At 49.6% G+C, this 17,356-nt stretch overlaps 1 protein-coding gene across 1 annotated transcript in view; it reads left to right on the top strand.

Moving 5' to 3' along the window:
- The first annotated feature begins 2,301 nt into the window (after nt 1-2,301).
- The window catches only part of GJC2 (gap junction protein gamma 2), a 67,151-nt gene continuing 52,096 nt past the window's right edge, over nt 2,302-17,356 (top strand). The window contains exon 1 of the mRNA XM_066627648.1: nt 2,302-2,447. The gene's annotated coding sequence lies outside the window, so the exon portion shown is untranslated. The remainder of the gene's footprint in view (nt 2,448-17,356) is intronic.

Raw genomic sequence — 17,356 nt, 5'->3', positions numbered from 1 at the left:
TTGAAATAAAAAGGTCTTCAGTCCACGCTGAAATGTTAACAAAGAGGGAGCAGTTCTCAATTCTAAGGGAAGGGTATTCCAGAGTTCGGGGGCCACCACCGAGAAGGCCCTCTTCCTGGCCGCCGCCCCTCTCACCTCTCTTGGTGGCGGCACCGTCAAAAGCCGCCCCCCCCCCCGATGATCTAAGAGCACGGGCAGGATTATAAGGAAAGAGGCGGTCCCTCCCTGCCCCCACTTGCAGATGCTCTCGGGGATTAGAATTTGGGACTTTCTGCCTGCAAAGTGGGTGCTCAGCCACAGAGCTACAGCTCCTGTCCTCAGCATGTGTGCAGTAGTGAGGAACACCTCTTGGGACTTCACAACAGCAACTCTGTCCTTCCAGCCAGGGGGCTGGTTTCCACCAGGATAAACGAGTGGTCAGGCTGTCCTTTAATGCTGATCCCAGTGGTAACACCTGTTGAGGTGGGTTTTCCCACAGACAGCTTCATGGATGGGCCTATCCTGAGATGGGCCTATCCTGAGAATCACCGATGATGGTGTTGTGTGAACTTTGGCCTAAGCATTTGCAGGACAGCTACACTGCAGACCAGTTCCTTTTGTATCCAATACACTGGTGATGAAGGCTGTATGAAGGCCAGCAGAGGCCATGACTCCAGTGAATAGAATTCTGTGGGCCTGGAACACTGTGGATTCCGCAGTTCCGGCATGCCTCTTGTCTCCAGCATGTGGATTTGTTCTGGTTTGCACAATCAGGACTAGCGGCATGTTCTTAAAATCAGGAAGCACAGAAGGCTGTCTTAGGCAGTGGAGAAGATTTTAGCAGACACAAGAAAATGAGCTTATTTTAGCATTTGCTTATAAAAAATCCTCAACCCCTGAAGTCACAGGCAACCGCCGGAGACAAGCCTACACTGACACCCAAGCTCCAGAGGGAAGGTTAGAGGTTGTTTTCTGCCCTGTGGAGGCGATTGAGCTGGTTCCCCCAAATGATCTCACATTGCTTTCCCAGCTGAACAGCCTTTGGCAGCCCTGACTGGAGGGCAAGCAACCAGCTCAGCAACCCTGAAATCTCTTAGCTGTAGCTGAAGAGCCTATAAGAAAATGCCAACACCATTTTGCATGAGGACTGAATCTTGCTGGGCGAATGTGAAGCTCTAAATAGTGGAAAGACTGTCAAAATGCAGACCTGCAAAACAGGACAGGGGAAGAGCAAGAAAAGGAGAGAGTGAAGAGACCTCCAGGGCGCTCAGAAGACATCTGACCAGACACTAGGGATGAACCAGGCACTGCTGTGGTGAGGTGAGAGAGGGTCTCCTCCACTGTGGTGACCCCTCCAGCCACTTCCTGTCCCAGGAGAGTCACAGATCACCTCCATCACATTTCATTGTGCACTTTTTTATTTTGACAGGTCTGTGACTTGAACTGTGGGTGATTTTACCTGACTCCCCCTCCATTGGGTGTTGTTGGCTGTGGTTTTAGTATTTACTTATTTGTACAGTTGTATCTTCCTCCTCCAGGCAGCTCAAGGTGATGCAAATGGATCTCCCTCCACCGCCAACAGGGCTTACTTCTGAGTAGACATACCCAGGATTCTGCTGCCAGTCATGTTTGTGACACCTTGATCTCCCTTTTGGAGCCCGCAGACCTCTTTGGCTCAGGGCATCTTTTCCAAGATGTCCTTGCATTCTGTTCCTTGCCCAGATCTCCCATTGCAAGGTTTGCAATGCTTGTAGACCCCGTCCTCTAAACTCATGGTCATCCCTTTTCGTTCTAGCAGCTTCCCCCCACACCAGGGTGACCAGACGTCCTCTTTTCCAGGACCTGTCCTCTTTTGTAGCCTCGTGTCTTGGAAAAAAAACTTCCAATGTCTTCCTTTTCCCTGTGAGCAGGCTCCTGCAGGCAGCGCATTGCCTGCTTGTAATTTAATAAAGTCTATGCAATATAGTTTTAAATTTAATAAGTAATATAGTGTTTAAATTAACCACATGAAATCCGTGTCCTACATTTTCTTTGGATGTCCTACATTTGGGGGGGCCTGGTCCTCTTTTGTAGTTATGACATCTGGTCACCCTGCCCCAACCCCCTGCAGCTGGATCAAAGGGGATGTTTATCATCTGGAGAGAGGTCCTGCATCATCTCCCCTTAAAAGAGAACAGGAAGAAAAAAGAGGAACGCCTGGCAATCCCCGCAGCAGCCAAGTCTTTATAAGGGCAAAACTCCGAGCGGTGGCGTAGCTAGAGGGGGGCAAAGCACGAAGTCCCGCAGGGAGCCTCCCCGGGTCGTGCAAATGCCTCCCCCGCCGGGAATGGCTCCCTGCCAGACTCGGCGCCCTGTCCCCCCGCTACGCCGCCCTCGCTCCAGCGGGTGCCCCGCGCGCCTCCCCTCCCGCAGAGCGCGCCGCCCGGGACGCTGGCGGGAGAGGGGAGCGCACCGTCCGGACTGGAGAGGTCAGTGGCTCGAGGCCCGCCCGGCACTGGCCCGCCCGGTGGGCATCGGAGCGAGGGGCTGCCTGGCGGACACGCCGCGGGGGGGGGGTCCCTGAGCGCAGACTCCGCCCCCTGCGCGATCTGGCCCCAAGCGAAGCCTGGTGGAGGCTGCCCTCCTGTCCACGCTTTCCTGGAGTAAGCCCCATGGACTCTGACGGGAGTTACTTCTGAGTAGACAGGCAGAGGCTCGGAGGCTGCCATCCTGTCCACACTGATTTGGGAGTAAGCCCTTCCTGCCGAGTAGACATGCATAGGAGTGGGCTTTCAGGTTACAAGCCTAGCCTCACTTACCTGGGAGTAAGCCCCGTGGACTATAACTAGACATGCATAGGATCGGGCTCTCAGGCTGCTGAATCCCTAGAGAGGAAGCCCCACTGACCTGAGTGGGCCTGAACGAGATGGTGCTGTGGTTTCCAAGGGATCTCAGTGGCCCTGTGGTCTGGTGGTCTCCGTTTTGCCCCCACCACCCGGAGTGGGGCTGCTTGCACACCACAGTGAGGCTCCCTGCAAGTCTTAGTGCTTTCCACCCCCTCTAGCTATGCCACTGGTCATCTGCTACATGGAGGGCATGTTCATGGCTGTAAATGTGTGGGCAGCCCCTGCACTGGGTGTGTCACATCACCATACATGTGCATGGAATATACTGGTGCAAAAATCTATTGCGTGTACACAAGCGAACAGTTTGTGATGGATGCAGGGACTGTGTCAGCTGCAAGCCTACAATGTAACAGATGTTATGAAACTCTTTATGTGCAGTGCACAACTTATGCGTCTAATGTGTGATTCATGTGACATCTGAAGCATGAAAAGCTCATCTTCCAATTGTGTGCGTGTGTGTGCCGCTCATGTGATGTGTGGATTAGCTGTTGGAGTCTGTGACTGATGTATCCATTAGGGTGTGTGTATATATACAAGATGTAAATCTGTAGAGACTTCAGGTTGAAAACTTGTCTGCGGCATCTGCAGCTGATAACACAATTGATTTAACACAATTGATCGAGCAGCTGTGAAAAGCACCGCTGCACTGACTGTTTGAAAAGCTGGCCGCTCTAGTGTGACTGATACAATCCGGACATCTGAGAGTAAGCAACTGGTATGTATTTGTGGGTGTGGAATCTTGATGTGAGAACTTGTTGTCCCAGTATTTGAACATCAAAGTGTATGTTGTGTGTCATCATGTGGAAGAGGAAACGGATAGCGCGCGTTGTGGATGTCTGAATACAGCTCTGCCGGGCAAACGTGTGTTTGTGTGCACACATTGTCTAGATTATGCTTGTGAGAGGCAAGTGCAAGCATAGAGATTGGCAGGAGCGTGAGCATTCATGTGGCACATGCCAAATGTTCAACCTGCTTGTCTGTGCATATCTCAGCAGTCTAAGATCAGGAATACTTTTGTGTGACAAGTAGGGGTGCCTGTTCATGATCATTTGCATCTGTGCTAAAACTGCAATCCAGCTGTGCTTGAATTTGTCAGGGGTTCAGCAGCAAGGACAAACATCCTTGCAAGGCAGCCTTCCTACTAACAAACCCCTCCTCCAAGCTCACCTTTGGCATGAGCACTTGGTCTCCATCTCCTCCGGCAGTAAAGTCAAAGTCTGCATGCCTGAAATAAACACAGATCCTTCTCCTGCCTCTGCTGTCTCCCTGGCACTGAATTTTAGACAGTTGGGTTGCATTTTTAGGTCATGTTGACCATCTGGAAAGGACTGTAGCTCAGTGCAGAGCACACGGCTTGCATGCAAAGGCCCCCAGGTTCAGTCCCTGCCATCTGCAATTCAGGTAGCAGGTCCTGGGAAAGACCCCTGCCCAGACCCTGGACGACCCTCCTCTGCCACCAATCAGAGCAGATAGTTTTGGGCAACAATCTGACTCAGTAGAAGGTATGTCATATATTGTAAGCTGTGCAGGGCAGGGACCTGCATTCTTGTCCTTTGTAAAGTTTGATGCATAATGAGAATGTAATTGTATAAAGTATACTCAAAGGTCTGCAGGGAAGTAAGTTTTGGAGAGGTGGGAGAACAAAGCCAGCCAGCCCTTGTATCTCTCCCTGTGGGAACCACTTTGATGCTGGTGTGAAGAGCAGAAACTTAGTTCAACACAACTGATGGGGCGCTCCTAAATGAGCAGGACCTCGTATTCCATTGTGGTCTTTCCGGGGAACCAAAACAAGAGAGATGATATCAACAGGCAGATTAGTGCTCTCTCCAAGCAGCCATGGAAGATGCAAGTAGTATGAAAATGAGAAAAGAGAGATGGGGGGTATCATTACTTGCTTGATGAGAATTTCTCCTTGTTGAGGTCAAGCACTGGTTTTCCCAACTTGCCAGGTCAGCAAGAGCTCAAGATGAATATGTGTGAGAAATCATGAGTGAGGAGATGTGGGTTTGCTCCGGAGAGCTTCCTCGAGTCATCCACAGGAGGCGACAGAGAGCCATACAATTGTTTTACTCGTCTCTTGTGGCAGGGATGGCAGACCTCCTTCTTAGTTGGCAACCTTCAGTCTCAAAAGACTATGGTGTCACGCTCTGAATGGCAGACCTCCAGGGGGTTACTATTCAAGGGGCTTTTGTCTCTGTGTGGAGCTGGGGCTCAGGTGGAGCCTTCCATACTGGACAGTACTACTTTTCCTTGAAGAAAAGCAACTGTTCTGTTGCTTTAGGTGCTCTCCTGGTGCAGCATTTCAGTGATACCCTTTCTTCAGGGAAGGAAACTGCACCAGTTAGACACTGCCTTATTTCAGAGCTATTGCAGGTTGCTCAGAGGATCCTCAAGAGGGTGCCATAGCTTAGTGGTAGAGCACATGGTTTGCATGCCACAGAATCCCCCTTCAGTCCCCAGCAACCTACAAAGGGATCAAGTGGTCGGTGATGAGAGAGATCCCTGCCTGAGACCCTGGAGAACTGCTGCACTGGGTGAGAAGGGCCAGTGGCCTTTCACATACAGCCTGTCAAGGAGCCAATGGTGAACTTACGGACTGCTGCCTTCTCTAGTGTTGCAGAGGAGCATGGATATGTTATTGTTATTATTGTTATTAACAGTATTTATATACCGCTTTTCAACTAAAAGTTCACAAAGCGGTTTACAGAGAAAAATCAAATGAAATATTTATTTATACAGGTATTTATATACCGCCTTTCTTTGGTCTTTGGATTTTTACAATTGAATAGTTCTAGTCTTTCATAGAACTCCCGTTCCAGCTGGATTCCTTCCCGGTCTGGCCTCTCTCTGGCCCTTCGCCTCCCACGCTCCACTTGACGGCAACTCCTCTCTGCCACCGAGGGTCAGCGCATCAGTATATCAGCGTGTCGTCAGTTCTCGGGTACTTCCGGTTGTTTCGAACTGGCAGCCTCAGATCTTCAGGCACACAAGGCGGCAGCTCTACCAACTGAGCCAGACCTCCTGCCCTTTGCACCCCCTCTAGCTACGCCACTGCTGGGATCCACAGGTCTTTGGGCCTGATCAAACAGAAGTATTCTTCATAGGACCCTAGTTGTCATTGCTAAACAATTTAAACAATATATGTATAATTCGCATGTCAGTATTAGACCATTTATTAAAGGTATCCCCTTCAATAAATTAGGGGGGATGTGATCATGACATCTCTCTAAATCTGATGTGACAAAAAAGGCACAGAAAGACCATTCCATGTTTTTTACAATCTGCATCCAACTTAATGATAAACCTTAAGAAGTATTGCTTCTGATTTAGAAGTGTCTCCTGTGGGCTTTTGTAGACAGAACCAGTTTGGAAAGAATCTCTTGGCATGAATACCCCCCCCCCCCCCAAATAAATTCTAATGCATTGTTTACAAACAAACACTCCCTGTCCCAAGGGATGGAGTTTCCAGGCTTCTTACCCTTCCACAAAAGACATACCTGTAGTACTGCTGCTGCTCCAGGACTTTCAGAATGGTGGAAAGAAAAGGGCTCTGATGAGAGGCTGTTTGCAGGCATCAGATGAATTCTGCAGAATTTTAAAGGGCTGCTTGTTTGCAAAAGAGAATTCAGTTCACATGCAAGTGTCTGCAATCCCTTGCAAACTCAAATTTGTTGAATATAGTGAAGGGTCTAGCATACAATTCTGTGCATGTCTACTCAGAAGTAAGTCCCACTGTGTTCAGTAGGGCTTAATCATGTCAATGCATATAGAATTGCAGCTTTACTTCTGAGTAAACATGCCCAGGCTTGCACTGCAAATTAGGCTTTCCGTGGTTCAGTTTCTTTTAATTTGGTCTTTATTTTTGAACAGACAAGACACTGCCCTGCCCAAAAGCTGCTTCCCAGGCGGGTGTGTGAGATTTCAGGGCTCGCTGATGTTCTGCTTCCCCTTTTGTCTCTCTGCTTTGACCAGAGCAAGTTTGGCTTCCCTCCTCTTGCATCGACCCACCATGTGGGTTATTCATTGGGCCAGCTCTGCCGACCGAATCCAGTGCCAAGAACATGTTCTGTGAATTGTTTTTGAGTGGTTCAGTCATTGCCTCCAGCAGTAAAATATTAGACGCTGTGAAACATTACGTAAGAGCAGGGCTACAATTTGGAAGAACGTTTTACTAGGAAGGCCTAAAAGCAGCACAGGCGTGTGGGATTAAGGTTTGTGTGTCCCTTGATTGAAAGGAAAACATTCCATGCAGGTGGGTGCAAGAACCCCCATGTCAGCAGGCAACCAGGGCTGTTAAAAGAGTTGTGAGCTGGTATTGCAGAGCACCTAACAAGTGCAACCCTGAACCAAGAACTGCTGGGTTCAGATTCTGCTTCGGCCAGGGAGTCTCGAGGTGACAGTTAAGATACTATCAGTCTCTTCATTTCCCCATTTCCCAAGTGGAAGTACATGTGTAATAGTGACCTACTTTACAGGGTTGTCGGACTGCTGGAATCAGAGAGAGAGAGAGCGGGGGGGGGGGGGAAGGGAACTAATTTGGTCCAGCCTTGCTGTTCTTGCTTTAATACATTTATAACAGCAAGGTCTACAGAGCTTGCGTCCTGAGTACACTTCTGTACTGCAGCAAGTCATGGACTCTCCGCTCACAACAGGAGAGGAAACCGAACGCTTTCCACATGCGCTGCCTCCGGCGCATTCTCGGCATCACCTGGCAGGACAAAGTTCCTAACAACGCAGTCCTGGAACGTGCTGGAATCCCTAGCATGTATGCACTGCTGAAACAGAGACGCCTGCGTTGGCTCGGTCATGTCGTGAGAATGGATGATGGCCGGATCCCAAAGGATCTCCTCTATGGAGAACTCGTGCAAGGAAAGCGCCCTACAGGTAGACCACAGCTGCGATACAAGGACATCTGCAAGAGGGATCTGAAGGCCTTAGGAGTGGACCTCAACAGGTGGGAAACCCTGGCCTCTGAGCGGCCCGCTTGGAGGCAGGCTGTGCAGCATGGCCTTTCCCAGTTTGAGGAGACACTTGGCCAACAGTCTGAGGCTAAGAGGCAAAGAAGGAAGGCCCATAGCCAGGGAGACAGGCCAGGGACAGACTGCACTTGCTCCCGGTGTGGAAGGGATTGTCACTCCCGAATCGGCCTTTTCAGCCACACTAGACGCTGTGCCAGAACCACCTTTCAGAGCGCGATACCAGAGTCTTTCCAGACTGAAGGTTGCCAGTGATGAACAGCAAGGAGGCAGCCTGGGACTTTTGGGAGGGGGGTTAATTAGGGCTCTCATTTGCTTGCGCAAAATCATTTTCTCTTCTGCTGGGTGCCTCTGCTCACCCCTTTGGGTAAGCTACTAAGAACCCCCAAATGTCCCACCAGATGCAAGGGATTGGTAACAGGATGCAGGTATTTTGTGGTTTAGTGTGTGTGCCCCCTGAAGCAACTGGTGGGCCACAGGGAGCTGGACTAGATGTGCCTTGGCCTGACTCAGCAGGGCTCTTCTTATGCCCCACCACAAATTGCCCCATTGCCTCCTCCTCATATCCCCGGGGCAGGCTGCTCCGTTCAGTGTTCCATGCAGAGTCATTTTTCCAGCTTCCATATCTTTGGCCAAAGGGCAGGTCCAGGCAGAGCGAACAAAGGGCTGTCCGGGTTCTTTGAGCTGCTCCAGATGTTCTGCTCTTGGCAGTTTGTTTGCTGCTGCTGTTTTAGCTCCTCTTAAACTTGTTTCCACAAAACATCTGGAAAGAGAAACATGGAATGGCCGGTGATGTTATCGGGGATTTTTGGATTTTCCCCCATACTTGCCTTGCTAGAAAGAAAGGAATTTAAAACAGGAGGAAAACAGAGAAGGGCAGAAAAGAAAAAAAAAACAGGAAAATGTGAGGTTGGACCATTGGTGCTTCCACCCAGCTTGGTGTGATCTCCTCTGAACTGCTTGGCAGTTGCCCTCCAGGGTCTTTCCTGGCTCTGAGACTTTCCAGCCCTGCCTGGAGATGCTGCCAGGGGTTGGACCTGCTGGAATCTGCATACAAGGCAGCCACTGCTCTGCCCCCACCCCAAGATACAGCCAAAGGGACACTGTGCTAAAATAGCCTTCACTTGACAAATGTTTTTCCAGCCTGTGTTTTTTCCCCACCAGGAACTGAAATCCAGCTTTCTTCCAATGCCCAACCTGAGCATTGCTGAAACATCCCAGCTTGATCCAGGTTCGCAACTAACCACTGTGACCTTCTCGACTGTCAATGTGTCCCTAACCAATGAGTTCACACCAGGACGTAGAACTGTATTGGCTTCACATTATGGTGGAAGCATGTTATGGAGGTTCTCAAGCCCTACCTTGTGGGAGCAGGAAATCTCTCCTGGGATTTGGGCTAAAATCACAGGTGACATCAGAACCGAAGAAGAGCCCTACAGGGTCAGGCCGCAGGGATCCTCCAGTGAGTCCAGCGTTATGTTTCCCACAGTGGTTAGGCCTGGTTAGTACTTGGATGGGAAACTGCCTGGGAATACCGGGTGCTGTAGGCTTATACCATAGTCTTTCAAGACTGAAAGTTGCCAACCATAGCCAAGTGCCTCTGGGGAAGACCACAAGCGGGTCATGAATTCATGGTTCTTCCCCAGTGTTGTAGAACCAGCATCTGGTATTCAAAGATAGTGTGCAAACATGGAGGTACCACATAGCCGTTGTTCCAGTGCCAGAGCTGTTTGTTTGAACATGAGTAATCCTGCACAGTAGGAGTTGGGGGAATGTTATTTTTAGATCCAAAGGGACACTTGGGTGTGGGGAGTGGAACCCTCCCTATATCCTCGCCTGCTAACTCTGCTTACTGCTGGTTTCAGAGGTTGGCTGGTGAGGAATGCACTTGGGGGACAGACTGCAGAAAGGCAAAGCACCCAAGTACCATATTTGTTCTAAAAACTGGACACCCCCTCATCACCAATTTATAAAACATTGGGGTAGAAATGGGTTTTCCATTATGTGTTGTTGTTAGAGAATATTTATTTCCTGCTTTTCAACAAAGAAGTTCAGAAAGCAGTTTACATATCTAAATAAATGGTTTCCTGCCTACAAAAGGCTTTAAAAGATGCAGAAGAGACATCAGAAGATGCTGTACTAGGCTGAATCAGAACCGAAGAAGAGCCCTACAGGGTCAGGCCGCAGGGATCCTCCACGGAGTCCAGCGTTATGTTTCCCACAGTGGTTAGGCCTTTTCAGCCACACTAGACGCTGTGCCAGAACCACCTTTCAGAGCGCGATACCAGAGTCTTTCGAGACTGAAGGTTGCCAATACAATACAAAAGGCTGAATCAGGACAGTTGCTCTCCCCCTGCTAAATAAAAATGGGACACAACTTAAGTGCCTCTTTGCCCAATTAGCAGGGGCACCTCTTGCACCAGGGCTGGCTGCAAAATTAAGAGACTTTCCTCAGGTAGTGAATGATCATGGCGTGGAATAATGGCAACCTCGACCTGTCCACTTGACAGCATGAGAGTGTCTGCCCCAGTGGATCCTGGCCACAGAGCAACAAAGATCCTGGGGCCCGGGGACAGAACAGCCAGATGGGTTGCTCTGCTTGTTTGTCTCTTCCAGTTTGCCTGCCTGCAGAGAGCACCGCAGTGGCATAGCTAGAGGGGGTGCAAAGCACTCAGTTTTGCAGGGAGTCTCACTGCAGTGTGCAAGCAACCCCTTCCATTCAAAGCCAGGCATCCGCCTCTGTTTTGCTCCCCCAGCCTGGAATGGCTGAGGGGGGAGGGGCCGCTTGCACACTGCAAGGCTTCCTGCAAAACTTTGCACCCCCTCTAGCTATGTCACTGGAGCACTGCAAGCTCCGTTCTGAGCAATCTCAGAACCTAGCTTTGGGCATCCATTAGCTGAGGGGAGGGCTATCCTGAGCCCACTGCATGTGGTCATCTTCTTTTACCTTCCTCTTTCCCAAACACCAGCAGTGAGCACCTCAGGGCATCCTGAGGGGCAGGAGGTCTGGTCTAGAGGGTCTATCATTGGGCAGGGTCTATCATTGGGTCTATCATGATCTATCATTGGGCAGGAGGTCTGGTCTAGAGGGTAGAGCCTCCATTAGCCGGAAGATAACATCAGAAGGTTGCCAGTTTGAGGACACCGGCAGCTTCCTGAACGACTGAGAATGGCGAGACCTTGAAGCAGCTGACAAGCCGAGCTGAGTGATTCCACCTGCCCTTGGTGTGAGCAAGAAGCGCCTTGGCTGCCCTCCGTGTGAGAGATGGAGCTGCTTGTCAGCCTGCGTGGAAGAACCGGAGGCCAGAAGTGAGACCAAACCAGGAAGATCCATTCTGAAATGTTGCTGGTTCTTGAAAGAGAGAACCTCTATGTTTGTAAAAATCCCCTTGAGGGATTTAGAAACGCCTGCCTATGTAAACCGCCTTGAATAAAGTCAGAGGAGTAATCCAATGACCAGAAAGGTGGTATATAAATACCTATTATTATTATTATTATTATTATTATTATTATTATTATTATTATTATTATTATTATTATTATTATTATTATTATTATTATTATTAATTTCCTTTTAGCAGAGAGATTTCGGTGATTTCAATGCTAGAGTTGGTGCTGATAACAGTTCATGGCCCACTTGCTTAGGTCAGTTTGGCACTGGGAGGATGAACGAAAATGGCCAACGCCTGCTAGAGTTTTGCTGTCATCACGGTCTCTGTGTCAGCAACACGTTCTTCAACACAAAGCCCCAACATAGAGTCTCTTGGAGACATCCAAGATCAAAGCACTGGCACCAGCTCGACCTGATCCTCACCAGACGCTCCAGCCTTCCCAGCATCAAGATCACACGCAGTTATCATGGTGCTGCCTGCGACACTGACCACTCCCTGGTGTGCAGCAGAGTGAAACTGCAAACAAAGCGACTGTATCACACGAAAAAGGAAGGAAGACCTCGCATTGATACCAGCAAGACCCGGGATCAGAGAAAAGTGGAGGAATTTGCACAAGCGCTTGAGGAATCTCTTCCAGGCCCGGCCGACGCAAACGCATCCAACAGATGGGAACATTTCAAGAATACCGTTTACAACACCGCCTTGTCCATATTCGGCAAGAAGACCAACAAGGCGGCAGACTGGTTTGAAGCCCACTCTGAGGAGTTGACACCAGTCATTGAGGAAAAGAGGAGAGCTCAAGCAGCATACAAGGCCTGTCCCAGTGAGCGCAACCTGCAGGTCCTCCGAACTGCTCGCAGCAAAGTCCAACAGACTGCCAGGAGATGTGCTAACGACTACTGGCTCCAGCTCTGTTCCGAGATACAGATAGCAGCTGACACGGGCAACATCAAGGGGATGTATGATGGTATCAAGCAGGCCCTAGGTCCAACACAGAAGAAAATTGCCCCTCTGAAGTCTGCCACAGGCGAGGTCATCCAGGATCGGGCGCAGCAGATGGAACGCTGGGTGCAGCACTACTCTGAGCTATATTCCAGAGAAAATGTAGTCACCGAAGAAGCACTGAACAACATTGAGTGCCTGCCTGTGCTGGAAGAGCTTGACAGTGAACCAACCCTAGAAGAACTTCACGTGGCCCTGGACTCCCTTGCCTTTGGCAAGGCACCTGGAAAAGACAGCATCCCTGCTGAAGTCCTAAAATGCTGCAAAGAGATCATCGTCACTGAGCTGCATGAAATCCTCTGTCTCTGCTGGAGAGAAGGTGGAGTACCTCAAGACATGAGGGATGCAAACATCATCATGCTGTACAAGAACAAAGGTGACAGGGGTGACTGCAACAACTACCGCGGCATCTCTCTCCTTAGCGTTGTAGGAAAGCTGTTTGCCCGAGTTGTACTAAAGAGGCTCCAGGTACTTGCAGAGAGCGTCTATCCAGAATCGCAGTGTGGATTCCGAGCCAACAGGTCCACCACTGATATGGTATTCTCCCTTAGACAACTGCAGGAGAAATGCAGGGAACAACGACAGCCACTCTTTATAGCCTTCATAGATCTCACAAAGGCTTTCGACCTGGTCAGCAGAGATGGCCTCTTCAAGATTTTCCCCAAGATTGGATGTCCACCCAGGCTCCTCAGCATCATCAGATCTTTCCACAAGGACATGAAGGGCACTGTTGTCTTCGATGGCTCCACATCAGACCCTTTTGACATCCGAAGCGGAGTGAAGCAGGGCTGTGTTCTTGCGCCAACCTTGTTTGGGATTTTCTTCGCTGTCCTGCTGAAGCAGGCCTTTGGAACTGCAACAGAAGGCATCTATCTCCGGACCAGATCAGACGGAAAGCTCTTCAACCTCTCCAGACTGAGAGCAAAATCCAAAGTCCAGCTGAAATGTCTGCGTGACTTCCTCTTTGCCGACGATGCAGCTGTCACTACCCACTCTGCCAAAGATCTCCAGCAGCTCATGGATCGTTTTAGCAAGGCCTGCCAAGATTTTGGACTGACAATCAGCCTGAAGAAAACACAGGTCATGGTTCAGGATGTGGACTCACCTCCCTGCATTACAATCTCTGAGCATGAACTGGAGGTTGTCCATGACTTTGTGTACCTTGGCTCAACGATCTCCGACACTCATTCTCTCGATACCGAGCTAAACAAGCGCATCGGTAAAGCAGCTACCACGTTTTCCAGACTCACAAAGAGAGTCTGGTCCAACAAGAAGCTGACGGAACATACCAAGATCCAGGTCTACAGAGCTTGCGTCCTGAGTACACTTCTGTACTGCAGCGAGTCATGGACTCTTCGCTCACAACAGGAGAGGAAACTGAGCACTTTCCACATGCACTGCCTCCGACGCATCCTCGGCATCACCTGGCAGGACAAAGTTCCAAACAACACAGTCCTGGAACGTGCTGGAATCCCTAGCATGTATTCACTGCTGAAACAGAGACGCCTGCGTTGGCTTGGTCATGTCGTGAGAATGGATGATGGCCGGATCCCAAAGGATCTCCTCTATGGAGAACTCGTGCAAGGAAAGCGCCCTACAGGTAGACCACAGCTGCGATACAAGGACATCTGCAAGAGGGATCTGAAGGCCTTAGGGATGGACCTCAACAAGTGGGAAACCCTGGCCTCTGAGCAGCCCGCTTGGAGGCAGGCTGTGCAGCATGGCCTTTCCCAGTTTGAAGAGACACTTTGCCAACAGTCTGAGGCTAAGAGGCAAAGAAGGAAGGCCCATAGATAGGGAGACAGACCAGGGACAGACTGCACTTGCTCCCGGTGTGGAAGGGATTGTCACTCCCGGATTGGCCTTTTCAGCCACACTAGACACTGTGCCAGAACCACCTTTCAGAGCGCGATACCATAGTCTTTCTAGACTGAAGGTTGCCAATACAGCAGAGAGAAAAATCATGTAGGGTTTTAGGCTTCACCCTAATTTCCAGCCTTATCCTAACTCCATTGCAATTCCTTTTGTGTTTCTCCTACAAATTCTCCAGATTAGCACTTGAAGTTCTCTTTGGGGTCAGTCTGTTTACAATCGAGGGAAAAAGCCTCATTTTAAACATTGCTGTTCTAATCAGGACTTTTCTGGCTTCCAGTGAAATTCCTTTTCACTTGAAGAACACTCAAATCCCCTCTGAATTTCCTTTTGGGCACATGGCTGACGGTTTCTCTGCAAGGCATCAACTCATAGTGTTTTTTCCACGGTCATGACATCCGAAAACTTGCTGTTTGTATTATTTTTAAGCTGAGATTTGTCAAGATGCAAAATGGGCTGCTAGATTTCCTGATCCCCATTCCAAAATTCAGGATGCAATTGTAGAGAATGGTGGCTTTCCTCAGCTCTGCTGTCGAACGCTGCCTGGTGGATTTGATGAGTTCCATTTAGTTTCCATTTACCACCAGCCAGAAAGCAAGAATATCAGTGGAGGTCTGTTTGCACTCGAACAATAATTGTGTGGTTATAACAGCTAGCAAACAGTTGGATTCCAAGAACGGAAGATAAATGTTCAGGGCAGTGAGCTGGCAATTCTGAGACTCCCTTTCTCTGGTACATGTCTGCACTTCCATAAATATTGTGTCAGATCACAAGTTGTCTGGAACCCAGACTTTATTTAGTGGTAAGGTGCATAGCAGAGGATTTTATGGGATAAGCCATAAAACCAGATAACAAGAGACCTGCATCCTGGTGCCCTCCCTTGTATGTGGCATTCTGACGTAGCCCATTCCATCAGGAGGTTGCACATACACATCATGGCTTGTACTCCGTGATGGATTTTTCCTCCAGAAACTTGTCCAATCCCCTTTTAAAGGCAAAAGTCCTTTCTGTACAGTGTGACTGCCAAGGGAAGTCTAAAAATCTGTACACATTACCTCTGGAAGTGGGACTGAGCTGGGTTTTCATTCTTCAGGGTCGGGTTGCCACTCAGGTTGCCAAAACATCTTGGCTGGAGAGAGTCCTGAATCTTGCATGCTCTGACTTAGGAGAAAGCGGCATTGGTCGTGGTGGGTCCTGTCCCCGGCTTAGCATAATGGGGATTCCGTTGCATGATGTACGTGGTCCAGGGTGTCTGGAGCGCTGCCTTGAGTTATGCCCAGAATATTGACAGGATATGCAGCATAGTGTTGGAAAGAGGTTAACACTGCCTGCTCAATTACTTACAAACACAGCCCCCCTGAATGGATTGCAACAGAACACTTGCAAACAATCCAGAGTGCGATCTGAGGCCATCTCGCTATTAGCGAGGAGAGCAAGGGAATGGATTTTATGGATCGAAATCAATTGCTAATTAGATTCTGCAGGGTGCCTGGCCGAGGTTAGCCAGAGAGGGCTCTTTCAGCAGTTCTCTGGTCTTCAGTGGGGGTTCAAAGCAGCTCACGCTGACCTTTGCTCATGTTCTTCCCTCTAGTCTAGCTGGAGTCTTCACAGAAACGCTGTCCTTGGAGCAAGGCTGCCAAAGACTTCTTGGTCTAGTGGTGGGTTACTCAGAATAACCGCCTGTTCAGCTCCTGCTTTGCTATTGATGTATTTGAAGGCGTGAATCAGAGGATGAATTGAATTGGGGGCCACTTCACACAAGACACGTTTCCTCCATGGAAATAACTGTAGTCTTGGGAAACTGAGCACATCTTGTGTGTCGTTAATTGGGTGTGATGTGCATGTATGTATCTTTTATGACGAAACGGATGCCTAATACACAGTTCTTGCACATGGTGAAGCACACGGGATTTCTTTTCCTGGGAAGAGTCGATAGCTCTTGATCAGGTGTACCTTTCATCCTGAGTGAAGGGATCACATCACAAAGGCATTTCTACCTGTATGTGAATGTTCAGCCTTTCAAACTTGTGGCTAAGTAAGTGCTTCCTGGATTGCACTTCTTTAGGCTTCAGACAGAGAAACTGCAGAAAAGTAGCCTGTCAGGGTGTGGGCTTATAAGAAACCTTGGCTCCCTGATATGCTAGTTTTCTACACGAAGGGTGATTTTCATTTGCGGAATGTTCAAAACTGCAATTCCGGATCACCTACAGTTTGATACACCCTGGGAGGAAGTCTTCCTTGTCATTTTGTCCTTCAGCTGCCTAAGGAAGCAAACAGTGGCCTTTCTTGGGACCCTGAAAAGAACTGAAACCTCTGTTCACTCAACAGACCCCAATATATCCTATAATAGAGATTGATAAAGAGATGGGATTTTGCTCCTCTTAGCTGGGGCACTTTGCCGCTGGTGGAGGGTGGTGCTTTGTAAAGATCTAGTCTGAAATGGGTCACGAGAGAACTGGCACATCGCTCCAGGACATCATGTGGCCAGCAGCTTAGGGTTGGTGAGGTCAAAGGGGAACTGCAGGGCAAAGGATGTTCAGCTGGGGTTCAGAGAAGAAAGTGACAGTGGCCAGGTGGCTGACATAGAGTGCTTGATCCTTCACCCCTCCAGAAGGTGGGGGTATCCTCAGAGAAAAGCAGCTGGGTGCACCTCTTAGAGAGTTCTCATTTTAAAAGTCAGCCCAGTCCTGGGGTTAGGTAGGCACTTCCAGGAGGCTGCTTGCCACCTTCCTGCGCTATAGCCTTAGGAGCCGTGGCCTCCGAATTGGATTGCTCTTGTGCATTCTCTTGAAGGCTCCTAGAGCAGACTCTGCCGAGAAGCAAGATGCAGTGGGCTGCTTCAGGCAGTGGGTCGTGGGACAACAGGTTAGCCCTTCGAGTATCCTTCCCATGGACGGCCTGCAGAGGAAGGAAGGCAAATGACACTTTTATTGTAAAGGGGATGAGAACTGGAGTGTGGTTTTAATAGGGGGCAGCACTCGGCTGCTGCAGGCAGTTGGCGTGGAAGATGGTGCAGAAGCTTCTGTGAGGCCAGCCTGTGGCTGCCAGACTGCGGGCTGGAACGGGCAGGTCAGGGCCTCCCACTCCAAACCAATCTGCACAGGTTACTAACTTGTTTTCGGGATTGATCTAAACTTTTGCTGGCCTTCGTCTGGTCACAGGCCTTGGAGGGCTCTCAAGGTCTCTTAAGAGCCACCGACAGTCACAGGAAGCTTCCTGACACTTGAGAGCGCTTGTTGAGTCCGGCTTT

Source organism: Tiliqua scincoides, chromosome 5 (genome assembly GCF_035046505.1).
Source record: "Tiliqua scincoides isolate rTilSci1 chromosome 5, rTilSci1.hap2, whole genome shotgun sequence".
NCBI classification, from domain to species: Eukaryota; Metazoa; Chordata; class Lepidosauria; order Squamata; family Scincidae; genus Tiliqua; species Tiliqua scincoides.
The sequence above is the reverse complement of the archived record's forward strand: the minus strand, read 5'-3'. Positions and strand labels throughout refer to the sequence as shown.